Here is a 25,291-nt window from a genome sequence, read left to right as displayed (position 1 = left end):
CCATTCAAATTGTGCCCACTTTCCTGCAATCTCATTAGGGGTTATGTTACTCTAACCACTTGGTAACAGTAGTAAAACAGATCCAAAGCATAAAGTCTAAATAAGCTAAATTGCATAGAATTAAATGGAATGATAGAATCATATTATTTTGTCAAAAGAGACTGAACAGCATCCAATAATTGTTCAGTGGCTAGCCTGAGATTGCCTGGGAAGACCTTTTTCTTTTCTTTGTATTTATCAGTATATGTTCCTTCACAAGGATAGGTTTAATTTCTTTATTGTGTTTATTCCTGAAAGCCTGAGCTGATTTAAGGGTCATGGCAAAAACATATTAAAAAATTCTCATTATAAAGTGGGTGGGGGAAATGTAAAATTGAATGAATCGCTGTGCATGAAATTGTGATTAATGCCGTAATAATCTGCTTTTGTTGGCTTACTGTGTGCATGAAACAGAGATTAAAATCAGAAGCATAAATAGCCAGCGCTTTTCATTCAAAGGAAATAAAGAGAGGAATCTGGCAGCATGGAGAAGGCATTAAGACTTAATCAAGGAGTGTACTGAGAAATTATGACTGTCCAGTGCTGTTATGGCCTGGGGACATAGTGCAAGATATTAACATCTCTGACTACTAGACCTGCCAGCCTAATAATCATAAAAATAAATCTGTACCCTTATTCTGGCTAAGCATTTTACAGAGCAGGGGTGTCCAAACTGCGGCCCGAGGGCCACATGCGGCCCAGGATGCATATGAATGCAGCCCAGCTTGAAACGCTTGGTTCCCAAGGAAATAGGAGGGGGGACTCTGCTCATTACCCAGTTAGTAATAATAATATGTCTATTTATTATCCAGGTGTCCCATATTCCAGTGTATAACTCCATCTGGTTATCCAACTGGCATTGTAGTTCCTTTCTGTGTATTTCCTTTACGTTTACAAATCAAACTTGTTTGTGTATTTCATGTGTGGCCCCAGACAATTTTTCTTTTTCCAATGTGGCCTGGCGAGCCAAAAGTTTGGACACCCCTGTTACAGAGCCTTATGTAAAATAAATGAATAACTATTACTTCTGCTAAAGCAGTCTCCAGTTCAATTAAACTACAGATCGCCAAAGGTTCCACTAAACAATATACTTTGATTAAACTTATTTTAACTTTTAATGACATATAGATTGGTAATATGTCAATAAAAGATAATTAAATCCCACACAGTCAGTCACAGCTGACAACTGACACTATATACAAAGCAAAAACAAGTCCACCATTCCCCACCACCCTGCAGGTCAACCTTAACTGACATTAGCATCAGATGAAAACACTATCATCTATTTTAGTTGGATATGTATCATAGGCACTATACAGTATCCAACAGGCACTAGGCCTTTTTACCTAGAGTTTAACAGGTACAGAAGGAGTCAAAAATATAACGTTGTAATAGGGCTTTACTTGCCCTTAATGTGCCAGTTTTTAGTGATTTTCTGAAATCAGGTTAACAGGTAAAACACAATTATTCTAAATGCAGAATAAGGGATGGATTCAGTATAGTATTCATTATTAATAATATTAATAAATAATGTATTCGTTAACAGACAGAGCCTATGTGGTTAGATTCAAAGCAAGCCTAGCAATGATGCAAAGTAATAATAAATCATGATGAATATATATCTATGAAATTAGTTGTATAAATATACTGTGCCTATGTAAGAAGGCAGATGTGATACTAAAGCTGGCCATAGACGCAAAGATCCCCCATCTCCCGACCTGCCACTAACGATTCAGATCAAATAAAGTAGAAAAGAACAGATCAGCCGATGTTCTGCCCCTGACAGCAATCGTACAAAAGCTAGTGACAGTCTCCCACCGAAACGATCAGCAATACATGCAGAGATATCGGCAGCCGACAGAAATCTTTTAACCTGGCCGATCAACCAAATGACCGATCTCCGCCGGAAGAAAATGTCAGGACTCTCCACACGCGGTCCAAAAATCATACAAATCCTCAATTCGTACGATCAGATCTATGGCCAGCTTTAGGGTGAGCACTGACATCAATAGCTGGACTAATATGCAAGCAGTTTCTAGTCCTATGTAGGTATATTACTACAGAAGAACAGCAAAATAAAAAAGATATTCCTGCACTGTGCTCAGCTGATTGCAGGAAAACATAATGGGCCTTTTTAATTAAATTCACCATTGCAATGAAATTGGGTGATGCACAAAGTGCTGTTCACTGATAACTGGCTGTCATAAGTGTGTAATTTGCTTTGATCATGTAAACTAATTAAGATTATATATACATTTAAAAAATGGGACTTTTTTAGACAGCTATGATCAAGCAGCAGCAGGTGGACACTAGAAGTGCGACAGTTCAGTTAAAGGGGTTGTTCACCTTCGAGTTAACTTTTAGTATGATGCAGAGAATCATATCCGGAGACAATTTGCAATTGGTTTTCATTTTTTATCATTTGAGTATTTCATTCAGCAGCTCTTCATTTTGCAGTTTCAACAATCTGGTTGCCAGGGTCCAAATTATCCTAGAAACCATGCATTGATTTGAATAAGAGGCTGGAATATAAATAGGAGAGGCCTAAATAGAAAGATAAGTAATAAAAAGTAGCAATAACAATAGATTTGTAGCTTTACAGAACTTTTGTTTTTTAGATGGTGGCAGTTGGAAAGAGTCAGAAGAAAAAGGCAAATAATTCAAAAACTATAAAAAAATAAATAATGAAGAGCAATCTAAGTTGCTTAGATTTGACCATTCTATAACATGCTAAAAGTTAACTTTAACATTTGATTTGAGTTACAGGTACAATCACAAAGAAGTAATCATTATTACACAGTGTTTAGCTGTTGTTAAATTTACTGTTCAAACACTCACATAGCAATAAGAACTATAGTAATTAACTGTCACACATATTCTAACAGAAGTCAATTACTTGCACAAAGCACACATATACTGTAACTGTAATAATTAGTTACTATGGCAATGATGACTACTTTAAGATACATATACAATTAAATGTATGCTAAATGCAAAGGTGTTCTCTCTTTCTTGATCTGTTGTGCTTGAACTATTGTATTTTCTTCATGCAGTCATATATCCAAGGCAAAGGGGCAAGACCACTAAGGGGTCCAAGGCCATACCCAGGGGCGCGCCGCCAATGAGGCGAGCTGAGACGCTCGCCTCAGGCGGCAACGCCGGAGCGGTTTCCAGGGGCGGCAAAAAGCCGCTCCTGCACCTTCAAGAGCTGAATTTCCATTTTTTAAACCTGAAATTCGGCTTTACGAATGCGAGAGAGCGCAATTGCGCTCTCCGCATAAGTGATCCTGCCTCCCCTCCTGACAGGTAAGTCGGCGAGGGGGGGCGGCATTGCAGGAGCCGCCTCAGGCGGCCCTAAGGTACGAATCGGCACTGGCCATACCCCTTTTTACTCGAGGTGCAGCTGACAATTTAGGCAGGTGCCACCGCTGCTCCCTAAGTTCCAGATTGGGTATAGGTCCACAGGAGGGCCCCATATCAATCATGAATGCAGCACTGTCAAAAGCAGGCAGTAATGTATTCATGAGGCCAGCCCTAGGTCTATGTACTCCACAACAAAGTGCAGGGACCTGTGAAAATTCATTTAGACAGGGAGGCAGGGTGCAAAGTGCAAATTATTGTATTATTGTTTCATGACTCCCTGCTCGTAAATGAGCCCTATAATCCCTTACTAACCTAAAGACAAAGGTAAATACATAGTTCTGTAAACACATAGTTCTGTGTATGTGATGGACATTGCAAGCTACATTCTACCTTTGATAAAAATCTAAATACGTTTGCTTATAAACTTTTGCATTCATGTAGCAAAAATTAACGCACATACAGATAGCACAACCACACTGTTAAACCCTTGCAAAAGAAGAGGTACCATGCAATATGCTTCCTTGCATGCAGCCAATCTATGCACTACAGAGAATTAAATAAAAAAAATCTAAAGCAATTTATTAAAACAGTCATAATACGGTAATACAATACTCTCTAAAATTATTTCAAAATATGCAGAGAATTGTAAGAATAAAATGAGTATGCAATACGGTCATATCTTATCTATATACTTGAGAAACGCCATTTTCTTGTTACAGTACTACTTTTCTTTCTTAAATTGGTCCTACTGATTGGCCTGTGATTAATAAATAAATGTTTCATATTATGTATGTAAGTTAGAAGGTAGTTCTCTTTCAGGACAATAGGAAATGTGAAGTACTGTCTCTTTAAAAAAAACTTCAAATTCAATACTTCGCCAAATTAAACCTGCCAAAGTGCTATGTTAGCCTATGGGGACCTTCTATGGCATTTTTCTAAGTTTTTGAAGTCGAAGTAAAAATCTACGATCATACGATAAAATCGTTCGAAGGATTTAATCGTTCGATCTTTCGATTTTACTTCGACTGCAGAATAGCCAAATTCGATGAAAAAAAGTTCAAATTCGATATTTTCGAATTCAAAGTATTTTAATTAGATGGTCGAATTTCGAAGTATTTTTAACTTCGAAATAACAGCCTTGATAAATCTGCCCCTTAGGGTTGCCACTTGGCTGGTATTTTAACTTCCAAACCGATAAAAATTATTCCTTATGCCTATGTAAAGCATAATGCAACACTAAATACTAGGCAATATTATATGAAATGCTTATTTCAATGCCATTATTTGACATGCCAAATGCAGGGAACCAAGTCTGCATTGCTTCTTCTCATGTGTTCTATAAACATTCATTATTTGGAATATTGCACACGGGCATTGCCAATAACAAATGAATTAGGAACCAAGATGTTAGATGTATAAATTAGCACAATCGTGGTAACCGAAAGCAGGGACAATTTAATTATATGGTTTGAGCACTTAGGACAGAAAAGTAATTGAAAATAACAATGCATAGAAATGCAAATAAATGCTTTTATATTGATGCTGAATGAAAGGAGACGTCTGCATGTAGTCAACTGAATAGGGGAAGCTGAGCGTCACAATGAAAGCAGCATTCTTTCTGAACACTGCGCTGATTATAGTTGTAGATTTAGAGTCCCACTGGATTCAATTGCAAAATGACATTCAAAATTGTGACTGAGTTGTATAGCACATTTGTGACCTCTTGGTCTGTACTTGTATGTGCAACCAGCATTAATAATTAGGTTAAAGCACAAAGCTAAATTCCATTTCCCCATGATGGGATCTTGGGAAAAGGCAAATACAAGATGACATTAAAGGTAAAAGAGTAGCTGGTGAAGGATATGGATAAAAGAGAACAGACGAATAGGCAAGAGTAATTTAAGGGAACAGTTCAGTGAAAGTAGGAAGGAAATCAAAGCTAATAGATATGAATGAAGGCAAACATTCTGTGTCCAAAGGCATGGATAATTCAATCACGTGCCACCCAATGGTTCTACTATGCTAGTACATGATCCTTTGCCCTTCTGTTTCTAGAGATAATGCTGATTGTTATATATGAGCAGAATGCCTATTTCAGATGAATGTATCATTTCCCACTATAATGTTATTTTGTCAGTGTACCCTTTATTCAGCTTAATATTAATCTTCCAAAACTCAGATTTTTGATTCAAAAAGACTATCTGGATGTCAGCCTTGTGCTACCTCTGAAGTAGGATTTTTAACCAATTAGATGAGTTAAAAGGGAATTTGTATTTATAAAGTATATAAGGCAAATATAACACTATCCCTGACTTACAAATTGCCTTTGTCATTGTAAACTCTGTGCCAGTGGTGCTAGACAACTAAAGCTGTTAAAAAGATACTGACAAAAGAAAATAAACCTGTCTTTGCATGCTATTTATTATTTTGCCATACAAGTATTTGACCAATGCTTTTAAATTACCTATCTGACCCCCTATGTTACTCTATGAGGGTGGCTGCCATATTTGTGCAGCAGTAATCCATTAGCATTACAAATTTTAACTGAAATGTTGAGAAGGGAGAGTCAGGTTGGCAAAATAATCAGGTCTAGGAACTTCAAGTAACATTAACTTACAAATACAGACCTATCAGTGAAAAACAACATGACCTATAGATAACTTTTATGGGCTTATTTACTAAAACTCAAATTAATCCTCCACAAATTGAACTCATTTATCAATAATTTTTCTCTGAAAAATTAAAGCGACATAATGTCACAACAAAATTGAGCATCAATTTGTTTCGTACTTTTTCTGATTATTGGATGAAAAACCCTGACCTTTTCAGATTATTCAGTGCAGATCATAATGTCAAGAAACAACTTCAAAGACATCTGCCCTTGACTTCTACATGACTTCGACAGGTTTGAGATGGCGTGTTTTCGGATTCAAATTTTTAGCAGCTTTGGGGTATGATACGTCTCTAAAAATTTGAGTTTTCCTCCTAACAACCTTAACTAGAAAAAAAAATTGAGGTTTAATAAATAGGCCCCTGGATGTACATTCATATTTTGAAGAGTAGTGCCTTAAAATGAGTATCACTTTAAGGGAAAATGCAGACTAAGAACAAGAGTTGGTGCCTTAGCATTCAAGGGAAGAGCTTTAGGTCTACAATGGAAGTAGGGAATTATTTGAGCTCAAATTATATTGAATTATATTGAACTCGATGGACTGGAAAGTAGAGTAATCTTCTCCAGTTTTAGTGCCAAATCCAATGACACTTTAACTATTGCTTCCATTTAAAAAAAAACTAAAAAATGTACTGTAAATCAAGATAATAGGAGATGGAGTAACACAGTAGCTGACTGCCTAAATAGCCCTACCTGATTAGCAAACTAAAACTACAGTATATCCATACTTGTATAGGGTATTATTAAGACATATTAATTAAGTCAAATCTATGTTTGTACATTTGTTTTATCATAACACTGTTTCCAGTTGTTTTTACAAGGATCTATAGGACACTGAAGAGAGCACTAATAACAATTATGAACCTTTCCTGGCAGTGCTAATGAAGAGATTTAATGGACTTTCCAACAATGCTCATTAGGATAATTAACCAGCAGGCCCTTTTCTTCCTTGTGGTTATTAGTAACTATAGTATGTGGTCATGTGGAGTAAGTGCGCCAATGATATTACATTAAGGCTTTCAGGAGATTAGATCATTGGTGCCAATTAACAACTTACTCTGTGTCACTAGAGCTGCTCCAGGAGATACCACTCATGCACGTTATGTGCTGTGTGACCCTTCCGGGCTAGTCAATTCAACATTCAGAAACTTTTCTGATATTATTAAACAGATAATTGCAGTTCTTATTTCATTCCATTAACATATACACAGTTGTTTTTTAAATAGAAACCTTGGCTCTTATATCTTATATATAATATATATATTCACAGTAGAAAGCCTTCCTTTGCTGACAGAACGTAAAAATACACACTCATAAAATATTATAATACAGTTGTGCAAAAAGTTTTGTCAGATTTGTGATTTTTTTTTATTGTAATTCAGTGACTTTATAAAAGTAAAAGCAGGGGATACTGGCAATAGGTGCCATAGATAATTGAAGCCCTTTCATATTATTCAGTGAGAAAGACAGGTAAAAGAATCGCCTTAATCACATTATACAGTGAAAATAATACACAGAAGCATCCTAAGAACATGATGAAGAGACATCAATATGCTACTGATAGGGTTGCCACCTCTTCTGGAAAAAAACAGCCCTCCTATATTTATCTTTCTTACCTATTAATAACATTAGTTTCAAACATCATATTTACCAGCTACACGGTAACCCTAGCTATGGAATAGCATCCTGAGCACATTATACAACGATAGCAGTAGGTAATAGTAGTCAAAGTACATTATACAGCCAATCTTATTTATTGTCAATGTGCAATCTGCATGTCAAGGAACATCACAGGAAGGTGCCTGCAACGATTGTTTTTCTCTTGTGTTTTGCCTGTTCATTGATCCAATTGGCTGAACAGCGTCAGCCAATCAGACTACCAATATGCAAATAAAGGGTGCTTGTGCAGTAGACATCAATGCCTGCACTTCCCGAAGACTGCTGGGGACATCAAACTGACGTAGACAGGACTTTAATCAGTCAGGGTGTTGCCAATCCCACTGGTTTGGGAAGAGAGGAAAAACCTAAGGATCTATGCAGCACACCTTTTGCAGGTAGATATTTTGAAAATGATCCATTCTTTTTAATTAAACCAATATCATGTAAATTACTAAATCGTCTTTTTTTTATTAACTAAAATAAAGATAAACCACCCCTTTAATTATCATGCACATTGTTTATAGGAGAAAAACAAAAAGAGCCAATAATTTTTTTGTGTTTTTTTAGACCATAATGCAACAGTTTGATCCAGTCCCAGTTTAATTTTGGGCGCAACTAAGAGCTCCTGATTTGAAAATATGGATGAAAACATGCACCAGATACATGTCTATAATGTCACCTATTTTCTTTGTATGTCCTCTTGCAAGTAAATCTCCTCCATAGAATAAACAGTTTTAACACAGGATACCAGATAAAGCCCTGCTTGGCAAAAAAGCCCCATTAGAGGTTATCACATTATTATTTGGGCTGTTTGATTTCACATGGAAAACAAACAAAGACTTTCTACTCTATTATTAGCAGCAAACACAATATTTTGTGAGGACACACGCCCTTCCTTTAGTGCATGCTACATGAACCTATGCTGATTACTGCCATTCAATGTGTGAATTTCAGGAAGAAGCATTATTAGATGGTTTTAAGCATGAAGTTTAATGCTTACTGCAGTGGCTCTCAGTTTTCTAAACGAGGCAAATGTACAACGGGAAAATGTCAAATTAACACAATAGCATATATAGAAGTTGATATTCAGCACCAATCTAAGTTTTCTGTTTTTTTAAGACAGTTTTTTCTAATTCATGATATTAGCAGTTTTCACTGTGCTCATAGTATTCCTTTTTTACATGGGCACCTTCTATGTGGAGGTGGCAACACAACTAACATATAAATAATTTATGACTGGTTAGAAAACCAATACGCTAATATGACAGATCAAAAAAAAAAAAACTAGAGCATACAGAAACACACTCACCGCTATAAAACTTTTAAAGGCAGTTTTAGCTTGCTTAACACCAGCTATTCTCATTTATAGATTTTCTGCCCTTTACAAAAATGCCAGTAGCCAAGTACACAGAAAACCCAGCAAACTATATTTCTATCATCCACCCTTGCTCACAAAACTTAATTACTTTTCACAGATGTGGACAAGAATCACATTGTGTCTGAAATTGAGTCTTGAGCAAAACCAAGATTTTTTTTGTTAGCCTTTTCCTCCATTCTCTTAAGGCTGAAAGATATCTCATAAACTTCCAGAGTTTGTTAATAAAAGGAAGGCTGCTGGTTCACTCAGCCTGCGGTAATAATTGTTCTAAAGTTCTTGAATCTCAGGGTTATTAAAAAATATATATATTTGATATTAACATGTAGCCTAAGGGTGCCAGTCGTAATTCCAATCACAACAATATCAAGAAAAATCTTTTCTATCTCCAAGTGAAGAATAGAAAGAACTAGGTTTTTTTCTTAGTAAACCTTAACTGTTGCAGCATTGCAATAAAACTTTATTTTTTTATTGTTTATAGAGAAAGAATTTCCTCTTGTTATCCTATTATTAATAATAGCAAATACATTTATAGGTAAGTACCGGTGTTTTGCAAAATGACACATCAGCATGGCTTCTAAAGTCAGACAACAAAAAGCAAATCAATTCTCACCAACCCTCACAGCTTGGTTTCCTTACTATTTCTTAAGGATTAAGATTCTTCTCATTTATTTAATACATATATAATTTAACACTCTTATGTTTAAAGGGATAGTAATGTACAGCAAGAGCAACTACTATAGTAAAGCATCATGGATGGCATTTCTGTTTTTTGGTGTATCACTTTAGTATAACTCGCTCCTTTCAGCTCCTGTATTCTTGTCCTCATGTAAAGGTAATACAGGTATAATAAAAATGCATCTCAGATTTAAAAATAATACATGGCATTGCTAAGTCAATGTATTAGAACATAAATACTACAGACATTCAAGAAAAAATAAGATTGGGTGTCCAGCTTAAAAATAATGAGAGGAGTTGTTAAAGGATATTAAAGAAATGGTTGGATGGTTAACAATGGAAAAGTTATTGAAGATGAAGTTATTAAACTTTCTTGAGAATCTTGCCCCAGCCAGACTTACCTTATGTCTTAACCTTTTTTTCAATGTGATAATGTCTGCACTCCATTTATTTGATCTCCTTTTTAAGTATAATTTAAACAAGACACCAGAGACAACAAAAAAGGCCAGCAGAATAGAAGGATGATACTGTATATTTCATCCCAACTGGTCATTACGTGCTTTAAACAGACAAATCAATACCAACCAATGTAGTTAAAGACTTTATTAAACCCATGGTAAAAGTGTATGCAAAGGTTAAGCAGCATGAATATGTCCTTGTATTTAAGCGTAGCGCTATAGTAAATTGCTTTGTGCCAGGGCAGTTTTAGCTACTTTCCTTTTGTGAGCTGACACCACAGATGAGCTCTCTTTCTCAGGGGCAAGCCCTCGCAACGCGGTGGAGGCAGGGTGTAGTTTTACTGTAACCAGGTGCAATAGCACAATGATGGGCGCCAGTAGTTCTTTAACGGTTGAACATAGAACTGTATTTATTGAACAATAGCACATAGATCATTCAGCACATTGATCCACAATGGAGCATAGAATATACACAGCAGTATAAAGGAAGCATATACTCACAGCACGTATAGGCTGAATCCCCACAGGCTAGGGAATAAACAGCAGAGAGTAAGTTGACAGCATGTGATGGGTATTGCCCAGTTTTCAGGATATCTTCCAGTGGCAGACTAGGGGAATTCCTATCATCCCTATCTCAACACTTTAGTCCTTACTCTGGGTCAGTAATACCCTGGGATCTTAATCCCTCTAATCTCCTCGGCGGAGCCTTGAGCTGCTCAACTAAATAACCTCTCTATCACTCCTAGAGTGATCTATAATTGAGTATAGCTGTCTAATTACTAGGGCCAAGACGCCTAGGGTCGACACTACCCATTCCCTTCCAGCCTGCTTGGTTGGGCTAAAGCAATTCCTAAACCTTTTATACTCTGGCACAGTGCCATCTGGTGTACACTGTGTGAACCACAGGGGATACATAAGCACAAGGTCCCAATAAGGACCCACTGAGGTGTCCATATAACTAGGGATGTGCCTGTCTGTAATGTGTATGGGTTTCTAAGATTTTCAACTCCCTACATTAGCAATCAAAAAACATCACTAAAACAGATATTTTTATTCAATAAAATGTACATAATATCAGGCAGAACTTGTAGAGATGTATTGATTTCAGACTCATTTCAAATTCAGATCAAACAAAGCTTCCGTCATTTGAAAAATATTTTCAGGGGCATGTTTCTGTTGAACTCTTTGTATTAATACTGGGCATGGTGCCACAATAGCCATAAATGGCCAGGCCTAATAATTAGTAGTTAACCAACAGAACACAATCAGAAATTATGGCTGTAGCAAATCCATTATTTTGAGATTAGTATGAATTACTTAATTTTTATGAAGGATTGGGACGAATCCCGAACCACATTTTAATCCTAATTTGCATATGCAAATTAGGTCAAGAAAGGGTGGGAAAAAAATCCCGGTTTCCTTGTTTGTGTGACCATACTTAGCATGGTTTTTAAGAATTTGGGTTCAGTTTGGTCAGTTACTTGATTTCACAGAAATCTGAATCCTACTGAAAAAGGCTGATTCCTGCATTCAGTGTATCTCTACAAAAGATATGTAATGATCAGTAAATTAGGGTAAACTTACTTAATCGCATTACAATAACTCCTAACAGATATAGGAAAAACAACACAGACCCCAAAATGGATGGGTCTCACTCTGAAGTAGATGTGCTTCAATGTGTATTTGGGATTTGACTGTACCTAACTACCTATGGCCACGGTGGCTCAGTGATATACTTTAAAAGGTAGCAGTTCTTATCCCACAATTGTTAAGGAGGAGGAAGAGACACCTGTGGTTACTGCTTTTAAACGAATTAAAGTGACATGTGCCATATAATATCATCCAATCAAATAAAATAAAATAATCTCTATCATTTTAAAGTGTAATTTGTTCTAAAAAGGTTGTTGCAATAAATACTATTAATTAAATTTGTGTACGTGTCTGACTCCCGACTTTTTAGTGTACTTAAGGTGCATAGATACCCAGTAGGGCCAGTTGATTTTTTTTTATCGACATGAGACATGTGAATCTTTAGATAATAAAGCAAACATTTTTAACTTTTGCACTAATACTAGCACCTTAAGTACACTAAAAAGTCACACACGTACACAAATGTAATCAATAGTATTTATTGCAACAACCTGTTTAGAACAAATGACAGATTATTTTATTTGATTGGATGATTTTATATTGCACATGTCACTTTAATTTGTTTAAAAGCAGTAACCATAGATGTTGCTGATGTCACTTTTCAGTGATTGGTTTACTTAGGGTATATTATTTTTATTAACATGTATTTATGTAGCGCCAACATATTGCGTAGCAAAAGTATATGTATGTGATTGGATTTTCAGCACTTTGCCTTGTGAAAGGTCCCAGATGCAAAAAAGAAGACCAGCAACACCGAGATCTCTTGTGATATAGTCAATTTATATTGTGAAATCACATGCAAGCCGACGTGACATTTCGGTCCACACAGGGACCTTTATCAAGGCAACCATGTTTAACCCCAAATGCATTTAAATACCCATAAAACCAAGGTCAAAGAACAGGAAGTGACATCAGCGTCATAAAAAAGCCTCATAAGAGGTATGTGTCAAGTGTCAAAATTTCAATAAAAGTGACCAAGAATCCCACAGTATAAAACGTGTGTTAAAAATTTATATCAAAAATTGTTAAAAACAATTTGTGTGTACAATATATTTGTTACAAAAAAATTGCTACTCTGTCTCAAATCGTATCTGAGACAGAGTAGCAATTTCCTGTTCTCTGACCTTGGTTTTATGGGTATTTAAATGCATTTGGGGTTAAACATGGTTGCCTTGATAAAGGTCCCTGTGTGGACCGAACGTCACGTCGGCTTGCATGTGATTTCACAATATAAATTGACTATATCACAAGAGATCTCGGTGTTGCTGGTCTTCTTTTTGCTTATACTACACATTTTACCGTGCACCAGAGGAATGCTGCAAAGGCGGAGTGCTGCCCTTACCAAGTAATTATATATATCTATCTATATATATATATATATATATATATATATATATATATTTATCTATATATATATATATATATATATATATATATCTATATATATATATAGATATAGATATATATATACATATATAATACACAAAAGCCATGAATATTTTTAAAAATGATATCCTTATAAACGGTGAGTTCTTATGTCATCAGTTATAAACGGTGAGTTTTGATGTAATTTCTGTCACATGACTCACTAAAACTTGTGTATTATAATAAATAAAGTACCCCCAGTTGCAAAATATGAGGATATTAGAAGTTACCTCAGAGTTTCATGACCTGTATAAAAACACTCGGCCTTCGGACTCGTGTTTTTATATGGTCATGAAACACCCTCTGTAATATCCTTATAATTTACAAGAGGGGGTACTTCATTCACTATATATATATATATTATGTAACAGAAAGGCTGGGAAATTGGTTGAAGGGGTGTATATATCATCCAGATTTCTGTCATACTGTTTTTAAGCAACCAAGTAAATGTACATTTTTTCACGGGTCTGTGGCTAGCTGTAATAGCCGGAAAAAGGACCCGGTTTACAAGAGTGTTGAGTGTTGGGCGGGATCCGATTCCAGATGGACGGTCCAGGTTTTGCCCAACACCTGAGAGAGGAACAGGTGTTTTCTCTCCTTAAGTAGGGAAGGGATTGTGTGTCTCTCTCTCTCTCAATCCTGGGGAAAAGAGCAAGCAGTGCAGGCCTGTGAGAGAGCCAGACTCATGTGAGTACGTGCTGTGCCACAAAGATACTGTTTTCTGTTAGGTGCTGGATGTTATATCCTCATCTAGTTAGTTAGGAGATAATTGTTTAGTTAGTGCCGGACAGGCAAGGTTTTATTTTCATTTTTGTTTGTTTTGATTCATGTTTTCCTGCCAACCAGACAAATAAAACTGGTTGCGGCCAGTTGCACATTACCAGCCAGTTTTGTGTTGTTTTGCGTGGACTCCAATACTGCTGTGTACCCGTCTACCCCCAGGAGACGACGACCCTGTGACCTCAAACGGTTACAATTGGTGGAGGATGCTTTGGCACAAAAATTTCACAGCAGAAATTCTACGTTGGAAAATTTAAAGGGCCAGACCCTATTTTTTTTCACTTGTGTGAAAGACTGTTCCCAATACAATGGAGGAGATTATAAAGCAACTGGTGGTGGCAAATGCTACTCAGCAACAAACAAATGCCAGTTTGCAGCAGGGTACAGCTGTCCAGCAGGAGGCAATCCGACAACAGCAGGAAGCGAACCGGTTGCTATCTGCACAGCTGACTGCGTTGACAGAGGCCACCAATGCAGACCGACAAGCATTAACTGAAGTTGTGCAACAGTTGGCAACGAGGCGTTTTGACCAACCTACGGTAGCTGCTTCTGGGGTGACTTCTGTGAGAGCAAGTTACTTTCTGCAAAAATTGACCCCAAACGACGATGTGGAGGCATACCTGACTGCCTTTGAAAGAACTGCTGAGAGAGAGAGATGGCCAAAGGAACAATGGGCAGGACTAGTGGCCCCGTTTCTGTCTGGAGAGCCACAAAAAGCCTATTTCGATCTGGATTCCCCAGATGCTGGGGACTACGATAAGTTGAAGGCTGAAATCCTCGCCCGGTTGGGGGTGACCCTTTCCGTCCGGGCCCAACGCGTGCACCGCTGGACCTACCAAGTGGAAAAGCCTCCACGCTCCCAAATGCATGATCTTATACACCTAACGAAAAAGTGGTTGCAGCCTGAGATCCTTACTGGACCCCAAATTGTGGAACGGGTAGTGATGGATCGTTACCTAAAAGCTCTCCCTGTTACTCTGCGGAAGTGGGTGAGTCATGCGGATCCCAAAACGGCTGACCAACTCATTGAGATGGTGGAGAGGTATACTGCAGCAGAGGAGCTGATAAGTCCAGTACCTTGCCAGCGTCCCATAGCCCAGAAGGCCAGAATTGCATCTGCACCCGGTAAGACTGTTCCGGGGGAAAGGGGGGCTGGAAAGTATCAAGGGACATATAAAGCGGGAGAGACTGTAAGCACTGGATCTAGAGACTGGCAAGCATTGCCAGGAAGGTCCCTGCCTAATAACAGACTAAACCAAGAGACTATAAGGTGTTTTCATTGTCAAATGTTGGGTCACATAGCTGCAAATTGTCCAGGGAGAGATGAACCCATGCAATGTGGTTTAGTTTATGGAAACAGACGACAGTCTATGTTTGCACAAGCAGTTTGTGCTGCTGTGCCTCAAACTCAAACTGAAAAACAAATGTGCTCCCTTTCTGTGGAAGGCAAGCAAATAACCGCTTTGTTAGACTCAGGCAGTTTGGTCACTTTAGTAAAGTCGGACCTGGTTCAGCCCAAAAAAAGTCATGGCAATATGATAGGGGTAATTTGTATTCATGGGGACACACGGGACTACCCTACAGCGAAAGTAAAATTTGGTACCCCTGTTGGTTCTCTGACTTATCCTGTGGGTTTGGTACCTAGCTTACTGCATGATGCGGTAGTTGGGAGGGATTTTCCACATTTCTGGGAACTGTGGGAAAACAGGGACCCTGTCAGGCTTGTAAATGCTCCCAGTAATACTAATGTCGGTCCTGAGCCCTTTGATAGTTCTCTTGCTAGGATTAATGATGAGCTCCCGGAAGATGTTCAACCCTTCCCTTTCTCTGTGTTGTTGGGGAATGTAGATGAAACAGAGACTGGGTCAGAGGATGCTTTAGAAATGCCTGAGTTAGAGGTTCAAAAAGATAACTTTGGCAGTGAACAAATGAAGGACCCTACCCTAGCCAGAGCAAGAGAAAATGTACAGGCTATAGATGGAAAACCCGTTGAGCCTAATCTTAGGCTATCTTTTCCTTACATGGCGTTAATTGGGGATATGCTGTATCAGGTGTCAAAGAAGGGGGAGGACATTGTGGAGCAGCTAGTTGTCCCCAAACCCTATAGGAGAATGGTACTAGACCTGGCCCATGGACACATAATGGGGGGACACTTAGGAGTTGAAAAGACTACTGAAAGAATTCTGAAAAGGTTTTTTTGGCCCGGTCTCTATGCTGAAATTAAAGAATATTGCAATTCTTGCCCAGAATGTCAAATTTCATCTCCCAGGCCACATTACCGTAGTCCACTTGTTCCCCTACCCATCATCGAGGTGCCATTTGAAAGAATTGCCATGGACCTGGTGGGGCCGTTAGTAAAGTCTGCCCGGGGTAATCAGCACATATTGGTTATTCTAGATTATGCCACCCGCTATCCGGAAGCTATACCACTACGCAATACCTCATCTAAAAATATTGCAAAAGAGTTGGTTCAGGTCTTTAGTCGGGTCGGCATTCCAAAAGAAATCCTTACGGACCAAGGTACCCCATTCATGTCTAGAGTCACTAAAGAGTTGTGCAGGTTGTTCAAAGTCACACAGTTGCGTACTTCTGTTTACCACCCACAGACAGACGGACTAGTTGAGAGGTTTAATAAAACTTTAAAAGGTATGTTGCGGAAAGTGATAGACAAAGATGGGAGGAATTGGGACTACCTGCTCCCATACCTTATGTTTGCAATAAGAGAGGTTCCGCAGTCATCGACTGGTTACTCGCCTTTTGAATTATTGTATGGGCGACACCCGCGAGGTCTTCTCGATATAGCTAAGGAAACCTGGGAAGGGCAGGTCACACCCTATAAAAGTGTCATTGAGCATATCTCAGAGATGCAAGATCGGATTGCGACAGTGATGCCAATTGTAAAGGAGCACATGCTTCAAGCCCAAGGGGCACAACAAAGAGCTTATAACCGTAGCGCCAAACTGCGTACTTTTGTACCTGGTGACAGAGTCCTAGTACTAGTCCCAACAGTGGAAAGTAAGTTCCTAGCTAAATGGCAAGGGCCCTACGAAGTAATTCAAAGAGTAAGTGATGTAAATTATAAAATTCGGCAGCCAGGTAAAAGAAAGCTCGAACAAATTTATCACGTAAACCTTATTAAGCCTTGGAAAGAGAGGGAGTCCCTAGCTGCAGAACCCTCTTCGAGGCAGCATATGGTAACCCAAAATATAGCCTTAATACCCGAAGTCAGGGTAGCTGAGACGTTATCAGTCACCCAAAAGAACGAAGTACGGGATTTTCTTGTTAGGAACCGGGGTGTTTTTTCAGAGACTCCAGGGCGCACCTCAGTTATCAAACACGACATAGTAACAGAGCCCGGTGTGCGGGTTAAACTGAGACCTTATAGGGTTCCAGAGGCAAGACGGGAGGCTATTGCAAAAGAAGTCAAACATATGCTTGAGTTAGGGGTAATCGAAGAATCTCAAAGTGAATGGTCAAGTCCTATAGTACTCATTCCCAAGCCAGATGGTAGTTTGCGCTTCTGTAACGATTTCCGAAAGCTCAATACTGTGTCTAAGTTTGATGCTTATCCAATGCCTCGTGTCGATGAATTGATTGACAGACTGGGTACAGCTAGGTATCTAACAACCCTTGACCTAACGAAAGGTTACTGGCAAGTACCACTTACAGAGAGGGCAAAAGAAAAGACAGCATTTTCTACCCCAGAGGGTTTATTTCAATATAAGGTTTTGCCTTTTGGCTTACACGGTGCCCCCGCAACGTTTCAAAGGATGATGGATAAAATTTTAAGACCACACAACCAATATGCAGCAGCTTATTTGGATGATGTGGTTATACAAAGTACAAGCTGGGAGACTCATCTTCCTAGAGTCCAAGCAGTCTTGAATTCTATTAGAGATGCAGGACTTACTGCCAATCCAAAAAAATGTTCCATCGGACTGGAGGAAGCCAAGTATCTGGGGTACACCATTGGGCGTGGTTTAATAAAACCCCAAATATGCAAACTAGGAGCCATACAAGATTGGCCCCACCCAGTAAACAAAAAGCAAGTTAGGGCTTTTTTAGGTATCACAGGGTACTATAGACGTTTTATAGCAAATTTTGCCACCCTTGCCGCCCCTCTGACTGACCTCACTAAGGGAAAAGAGTCCGTTATGATTAAATGGACGGCAGAAGCTGAAAAAGCATTTCAGACTTTAAAGGAAGCCTTATGTGAACAGCCAGTATTAGTAACTCCTGACTTTAAGAAACCGTTCATTGTACAGACGGATGCATCTGATGTAGGAGTAGGAGCGGTGCTTTCACAAGTGCTGATGCCTTGTCCCGAGTATACTGTCAGTTAGCAAACTGTGTTGCGACCCCAAGGTCGAAACAGGAGGGGAGGATATGTAACAGAAAGGCTGGGAAATTGGTTGAAGGGGTGTATATATCATCCAGATTTCTGTCATACTGTTTTTAAGCAACCAAGTAAATGTACATTTTTTCACGGGTCTGTGGCTAGCTGTAATAGCCGGAAAAAGGACCCGGTTTACAAGAGTGTTGAGTGTTGGGCGGGATCCGATTCCAGATGGACGGTCCAGGTTTTGCCCAACACCTGAGAGAGGAACAGGTGTTTTCTCTCCTTAAGTAGGGAAGGGATTGTGTGTCTCTCTCTCTCTCAATCCTGGGGAAAAGAGCAGGCAGTGCAGGCCTGTGAGAGAGCCAGACTCATGTGAGTACGTGCTGTGCCACAAAGATACTGTTTTCTGTTAGGTGCTGGATGTTATATCCTCATCTAGTTAGTTAGGAGATAATTGTTTAGTTAGTGCCGGACAGGCAAGGTTTTATTTTCATTTTTGTTTGTTTTGATTCATGTTTTCCTGCCAACCAGACAAATAAAACTGGTTGCGGCCAGTTGCACATTACCAGCCAGTTTTGTGTTGTTTTGCGTGGACTCCAATACTGCTGTGTACCCGTCTACCCCCAGGAGACGACGACCCTGTGACCTCAAACGGTTACAATATATATATATATAATCCAGTTGAAGTAGGAACGCACAACCAAAAGGGTAATCCAAATGCTGGGTGCCAGGCCGTAAAACTTTTACAAACATCTCCATAGTGGACAGCACTCCATAATCAATCAGACTAAGTCAAGCATTAAATCTTTGAAAGGTTTATTGGTGGACCAACGTTTCAATTCCGCACAGGAATCTTCGTCAGGGTGAGAACAGTGCCACAAACACAGACAGCCATTTTAAGCAGAAAATGGCGCTAAATACTTGTTGCTATGGTGCCTAGCAACCATGTGTGGGAAAAAAGAAGGTGTAAAGTGCAAGAGAAAGAATACACGCAAAGACATACAGTCCCCCTTACCTACTGATACATGCGCATCGTGCCAGCTGAAGTCGTGTAGGTCCGGCCAAATCAGGGGGTCTGCACTGCCAAACCTGCTCGTGATGGGCCATAGCAGCGGTGAAGCGGCAAACCGGAAGTCGCTGGCAGGCTCCGTGATCCTAGCGCTTCAGCTGTTGCTAGGCAACCTCAGCGGCTTGTTGTCACGCACGCTCTCCACAGCTGCACAGCCGGTGATCGCGTACCCGCGTCTGGAGCGCAGGCATCGCAAACCGGCTGCTGTTGGCTGCGGCTGTTCAAGCGCAAGGGGACATTAAAGGAGGCATATCGGACAAATAGCCAGCACACCAAAGGTGTGCTGGCACGCATCCGGGAGCCACAATTTTAGCCAGGTGCCGGACAGAGCTAGAAGTGCTGTTCGCTGTACTGTTCACGTCATCCTGCTTACTTCACTTACCATGCCCAGAGCTCAGTCCCGCATATTATGTCAGAATTATTTAGGCCAAAGGGTCAATCATAGATAAATGTAGGGTACTCCTGCTACCCACGGTTCGTAAGGCACATCTTGGGTGCATCTGCTACCCAATATTGGAAGGGGGACTTTGGTAGCGTTTTCAAATGCGTGGAGTAAAGAGAAAGGATAAAAGCAAAGTCTGTGTGAGGAGCAGACAGGTAACCAGGAAAGGTAGACAGAAAGTATCGAGATAAAAGGAGAGGAGATAAGGCAAAAATATAAGGCAACTATATGTGACATATACATTATCATGAGCCTATATATGAACTAGTTAGTAGGAGCCCCAGATATCATGAGGAGACAGCAGGGAAGCCAAATAATTGCATACAATATACAAAGGGGTGCATACAGAAAGGGCCATTAGTCAATCATAGAAAGCATCCCAGAGGCAGAGTTTCATTGAGCCCACGAGGGGCCACAGTGTCAAGTTTGTAAATCCATCTGGACTCTAGTCTCAGAAGTGACAGATCGCGGTTGCCCCCTCTATCCAGGGGGGGTTGAAAGTCAATAGCCATACATCTAAAGGATGGTAACGGGTGTCTCTTTAACATGAAGTGTTTTGCCACAGGTTGTAGGGCTTTTCCTTCCTTTAGAGCTTTGCTAATAGCAGATCTATGATTTGCCATGCGTTCTTTTAAGGTAGTACTGGTTTTCCCTACGTAGTATAAACCGCAGGGACAAGTAATAATATATACCACAAATGTAGATGTGCAGCTGAGTCTATATGTAATTTTCAACCTTTTCCCCGTGTGTGGATGGGGGAAATCAGGGCCCGTGAGGAGACTCCTGCATGTGACGCAATCTGGGCATTTGTAGCAACCTGGTTTTTTCTGTGTATTCAGCCAGTTAGTGTCTGTATTAGTAGACTTCACAAAATCTGTACGAACCAGCAGGTCTCTAAGGCTTCTATCCCTTCTATAACCGGTGATTGGTTTAGGCACCTGGTGGAGGGAGAGGGATTCATCCAGGCTGAGCATTGGCCAGTGTTTGGCCACACTTGTTGTCAGAACTTGTGAAGCTTTAGAGTACGTTGTGCTGAAAATCAATGGATCAGTCGGGTTATTGGAAGTTTCTTTCTTTGTTAGTAGGTCCCCCTGTGTATGTTGAAGGGCCCTTATATATATAGTTGACAGCACGCCAAGGTAATTTCCAACCAGGTAAGTCAATGAAGTGTAAGGTATTTTATGTCCAACGTTTCAGTTCCTTACAGAAACTTTTGTCAGGGAAACTGAAACGTTGGACATAATAAACCTTACACTTCATTGACTTACCTGGTTGGTATATACACATACACTACTGGACTAGTAGTCAATTGCATAAAAATACTATTACATATACCATTTGGAAATGATTTACTAACATAAGGGTGAATGGAACAGTGGCTATACAAAACAGCATGAAATATGAAATATTACAGAGAGCATTAAAGATATTTTTTAGGTATAAGCCCTGCTCCAGCAATGACACACAAACAGTTATCCTAATTGCAGTGTTAGCAACGCCAACTCAGCTTAAGGCTACAACAAGCCTTTATCTTCCTGAACTCACATGATATTTTCTTTGGTAATTCAGCAAAGCAGCAGTATGAAGAACTTCATATGCCATACAACATTTACACATTGATTTTTTTGATATATCACATCTCAATTCTCATTTTGTCTTCTTAAACACTCCCCCACTTTCCTGTTTAACTCACTGGCAATGCAAGCTGTTTCCTAATAGCTCCTCACCTTTATTAAATTCAATTGCTGCATAGAGGTTGTCATGCATGATGCTGCAAAATCTATTGACAAATCATTTTACCCAAAACACTCACCTGGAGCTTTAGTACAGCCAACATACTTTCTTTTTATTTCTGTATTTACGGAAATGTTTGTCAGTTAGTAGAGGGTCATTCTACATAAGTGAAAAGGGTAGTATTATATATTTATGCATAGAGCTTACTATAATTAATTCTCCTAAAAGTAAAACAAACCAACACAAACTGTTTTGCAAAATGAGTAAAACTTAAATGCGCCATTAGACAGAAAAGCACTCTAGCCCAAGAATATAGTGAGCCAGATTCAGTTCCAAGGGAAACATTAATTTATGGTTTATCACATCAAAACTTATGGGTGAAATCAATCTGAGGAGAAAAAACTTTTCTCCTAATTCTGTTCCAGTTTTTCTCATAGATATCAATAACGTTTTCAGTTTAAACAGTGAGATATGTTTTTTTCTTAATGATTTGCATTTGGCTCCATGAGAAAATCTGGAATTGCATTAGGAGATAAGCTTTTCTTATCAAATTGAATTAGGACCATTGTGTCCATGTTATGTTGGGGGGGGGATGCATCTACAGTATTTTGCTGCCAGGTTAAATATAGAGTTGCCCTCTTACCCCCTTTAAAACGGAACACATTAAATTCACATAACGTAGAGCTACTGAGCAATTAATTTAGATTCATGCTAAATTCTGCATTGGTTTATCTGAAACTTATGCTGCTGGTTTATTTAATGAATGACAACATAAAATAGCTGCGTATCATGTTAATCACCCAATATAAACACACATGTTGCATTTTGCATAGTAACAGTCCCTTGTTTCTCATTATAGAATAAATCACCAGTTCAAAAAAGGTCATTCTTATGTCTATAGGAAAAGAATACTGCAACATGAGTGGAATATGTTAAATGAAAAAGTAATTTAAACACAGGTGGAATGAACAACTAAAATTCCATGTGCTTGCAACATCCCTACATACATCCCTTTAATGGTTGCCTTAGGCTTGAGAGAACAAGGCTCAGGTCAGGAGGCACTTTTCCCAGAATGGGAAAGTGGTCTTATTTGTCAAAGTCCAAATTTATCTGACTATTTTAATTAAAAAAAAAAAAAGTCAGACCAAACTAGAATCCACAATTGTACCTTAATTATAAAAAAAAAAATCATGATTTTAACTCGAGCAAAAATCTGTTTTGTATGATTTTTTCTGACTTTTTTCCCCCAAAGTGCTACGTTTTCAGGCTCTTTCTTGAAAAAACATAATTTTTTGGATTTTTGTCTGAGATATGGACCTCTGCCCAACACAAGTTGGTAATGAATACACTAAAAAGCTAGATCTCCAGCAGTGATGTTCACCATTTGATGAAGTATAAGATGTGCATAAAATGTAGCAGAGGTTTTAAATTGTCACTTGCAGCTGGGTGGCTGCAGATGTCAGAAACTTAAAGGTGGCTCCAATTATAAGCAATTCAGTAATGTAAAATTCATAATTTTATATACCAGAGTTAAAGCCAACATATTCACATTAAATAAAAATAATCAATCAACACAAGAGGCATAAATGTAGAGATCAGAGGTTCTTGCTGATTGACAGCAGCAGTAAATTGCCATTTCTATTTCTTGAGCTTCTCTTGCTGGCAACATCAGGCTGCAGATTGTACATTTCAAAACCGCAGAGACGCATGCTTATAAATATCCACATGAAAAAAAAACTGCAGTGCGCCGTGAGTTAATAGCACAATATCAACAGGGAGAAGAATGAAGTCTGGATGCACTCTGTTATACAACGATAATAGCATCATGTTTCATTATCTGGTTTTTCCCTAGTTTTCTATTTCCTATAACTAACCTAATTCATTACAACTGTCAGGAGGGTTTGTGACACATTACTAAGAAGCTGTTCTGTTTCATCACATTAATTGAGATGGTTTTACTGGCTACACACATTTTCAGCTCGAATAATTGGGAATATAGTGCTGCTTTCTGAGCATATGTACCCTCTCTCTACAGTTCCCCACTAGATTTGTAAATTCAGCATGAGAAATGGCTATCATCTAGTTCAGTGCTGTCCAAATCCTGTGGTTCTGAGGACTGGAATTTTTCAGGCATATGTGGTGGAGGGTTGATAATGGAAGCCAGTGTTACAATTTCAACCACACCCATGTTATCACAAACTTTTAAGACTATATCCACATTAATGGTGGTAGCACACGAACAATCAAATGGTTGGTGCTCACTGCAGGCATTTCACTCATATGCGAAACAAGATATTAAGTCATATTAAGACATACTAGTAAATCCAAATGCCTCCTTCTCCCCTGTGCATAGAACATAAACCCCCAGCACACACACAGGCAGCATAGGGCAGACAGAGTAGGGAACACACAGATACTGTAGAGCCTGCATAGTATGGCGCACACACACGTGAAGAATATGGCACACAAAGGCAGAGTAGGGCAGGGAGAGTATGGCACACACAGGCACCAGAGAGGTCAGAGTATGGTTCACAAAGGCAGCAAATGGCACACACAGGAAGCATAAGGCAGGCAGAGCATGGCACACACAGGGAGCACAGGACAGGCAAAGTATGGCACATACAGGCAGTGTAAAGCAGGGCAGGCAGAGAAACAGATCAGGACCACTGAGTACATATTATGTACAGTGACACAATCCCAAAGTATGGCATTTACAAGGATTATAGGACAGGCAGAGTTTGGCACACACAGGGATCATAGAGCTGGCGGAGTATGGCACACACAGGAAGCACAAGGCAGGCAGAGTATGGCACACACAGTAAGCATAGAACAGGCAGAGTATGGCACACACAGGGAGCATATGGCAAGCAGAGCATGGCACACACAGTAAGCATAGGACAGCAGGGTAGGCAGAGCAGGAGGCAGAGAAACAGATCAGGACCACTGAGTACATATTATGTACAGTGACACAATCCCAGCACTGCAGCTATAGTCTGTCTGAGGTATGAACAGGTGAACAATGAGGAGAATTAAGGTCTGAGGTGTAAGCATACAGGGGCATAATTGGTATTAGTGAATCTGTAAAGTTTGCACAAGGGAAGCAGTGACAGCAGCCAGACTTTCATGTGAGGGGCCACACAAGGGGGGGGGTCGCCAGTTGGCCAGCACTGATCTAGTCAGTAACACACAGAACAGAACACTGGTTAGATCAAGAGACTCTGATCCTGAGAGGCATTGGCTAACTCTTGTGTCTTGTGATCCTGGGTAAGTCTTATACAACATAGACACAAAACTGACTGTAAATTATACAGGACTACAAGTGAAAACACCAAACACTCTTTTAACAACACATTTTTTTTTATTTTATTTTTTTTAAATGTGTTTGTACATGTACTGTACAAATGTTACTTGATGTATTTCAGTATTTATTTTGTCAAACAAAAAAAATATACTTAGAGCAGAAAAGGGGGCAAACATACAGGAGGGGGAAAGAACAATGGGTTAGAAGAGATATCCTAGGGATGAGCAGGATTTTATATAAAATGTTCAGGTTTTTTTTTTTTTTCAATGAATGTCTGTTTTTCAGTTATGGCCCTTTGTGGCCAATCT

The 25,291-nt window shown here is 39.2% G+C and overlaps 1 protein-coding gene across 1 annotated transcript in view; it reads right to left on the bottom strand.

Annotated features, from left to right (window-relative positions):
* Positions 1–25,291, bottom strand: part of exoc4.L (exocyst complex component 4 L homeolog) — a 240,322-nt gene that overhangs the window by 90,070 nt on the left and 124,961 nt on the right. The gene's annotated exons all lie outside the window — the stretch shown is intronic.

This window comes from Xenopus laevis, chromosome 3L, assembly GCF_017654675.1.
Source record: "Xenopus laevis strain J_2021 chromosome 3L, Xenopus_laevis_v10.1, whole genome shotgun sequence".
Lineage (NCBI taxonomy): Eukaryota > Metazoa > Chordata > Amphibia > Anura > Pipidae > Xenopus > Xenopus laevis.
Note: the sequence above shows the minus strand (reverse complement) of the source record. Positions and strands in the feature narration are given on the sequence as shown.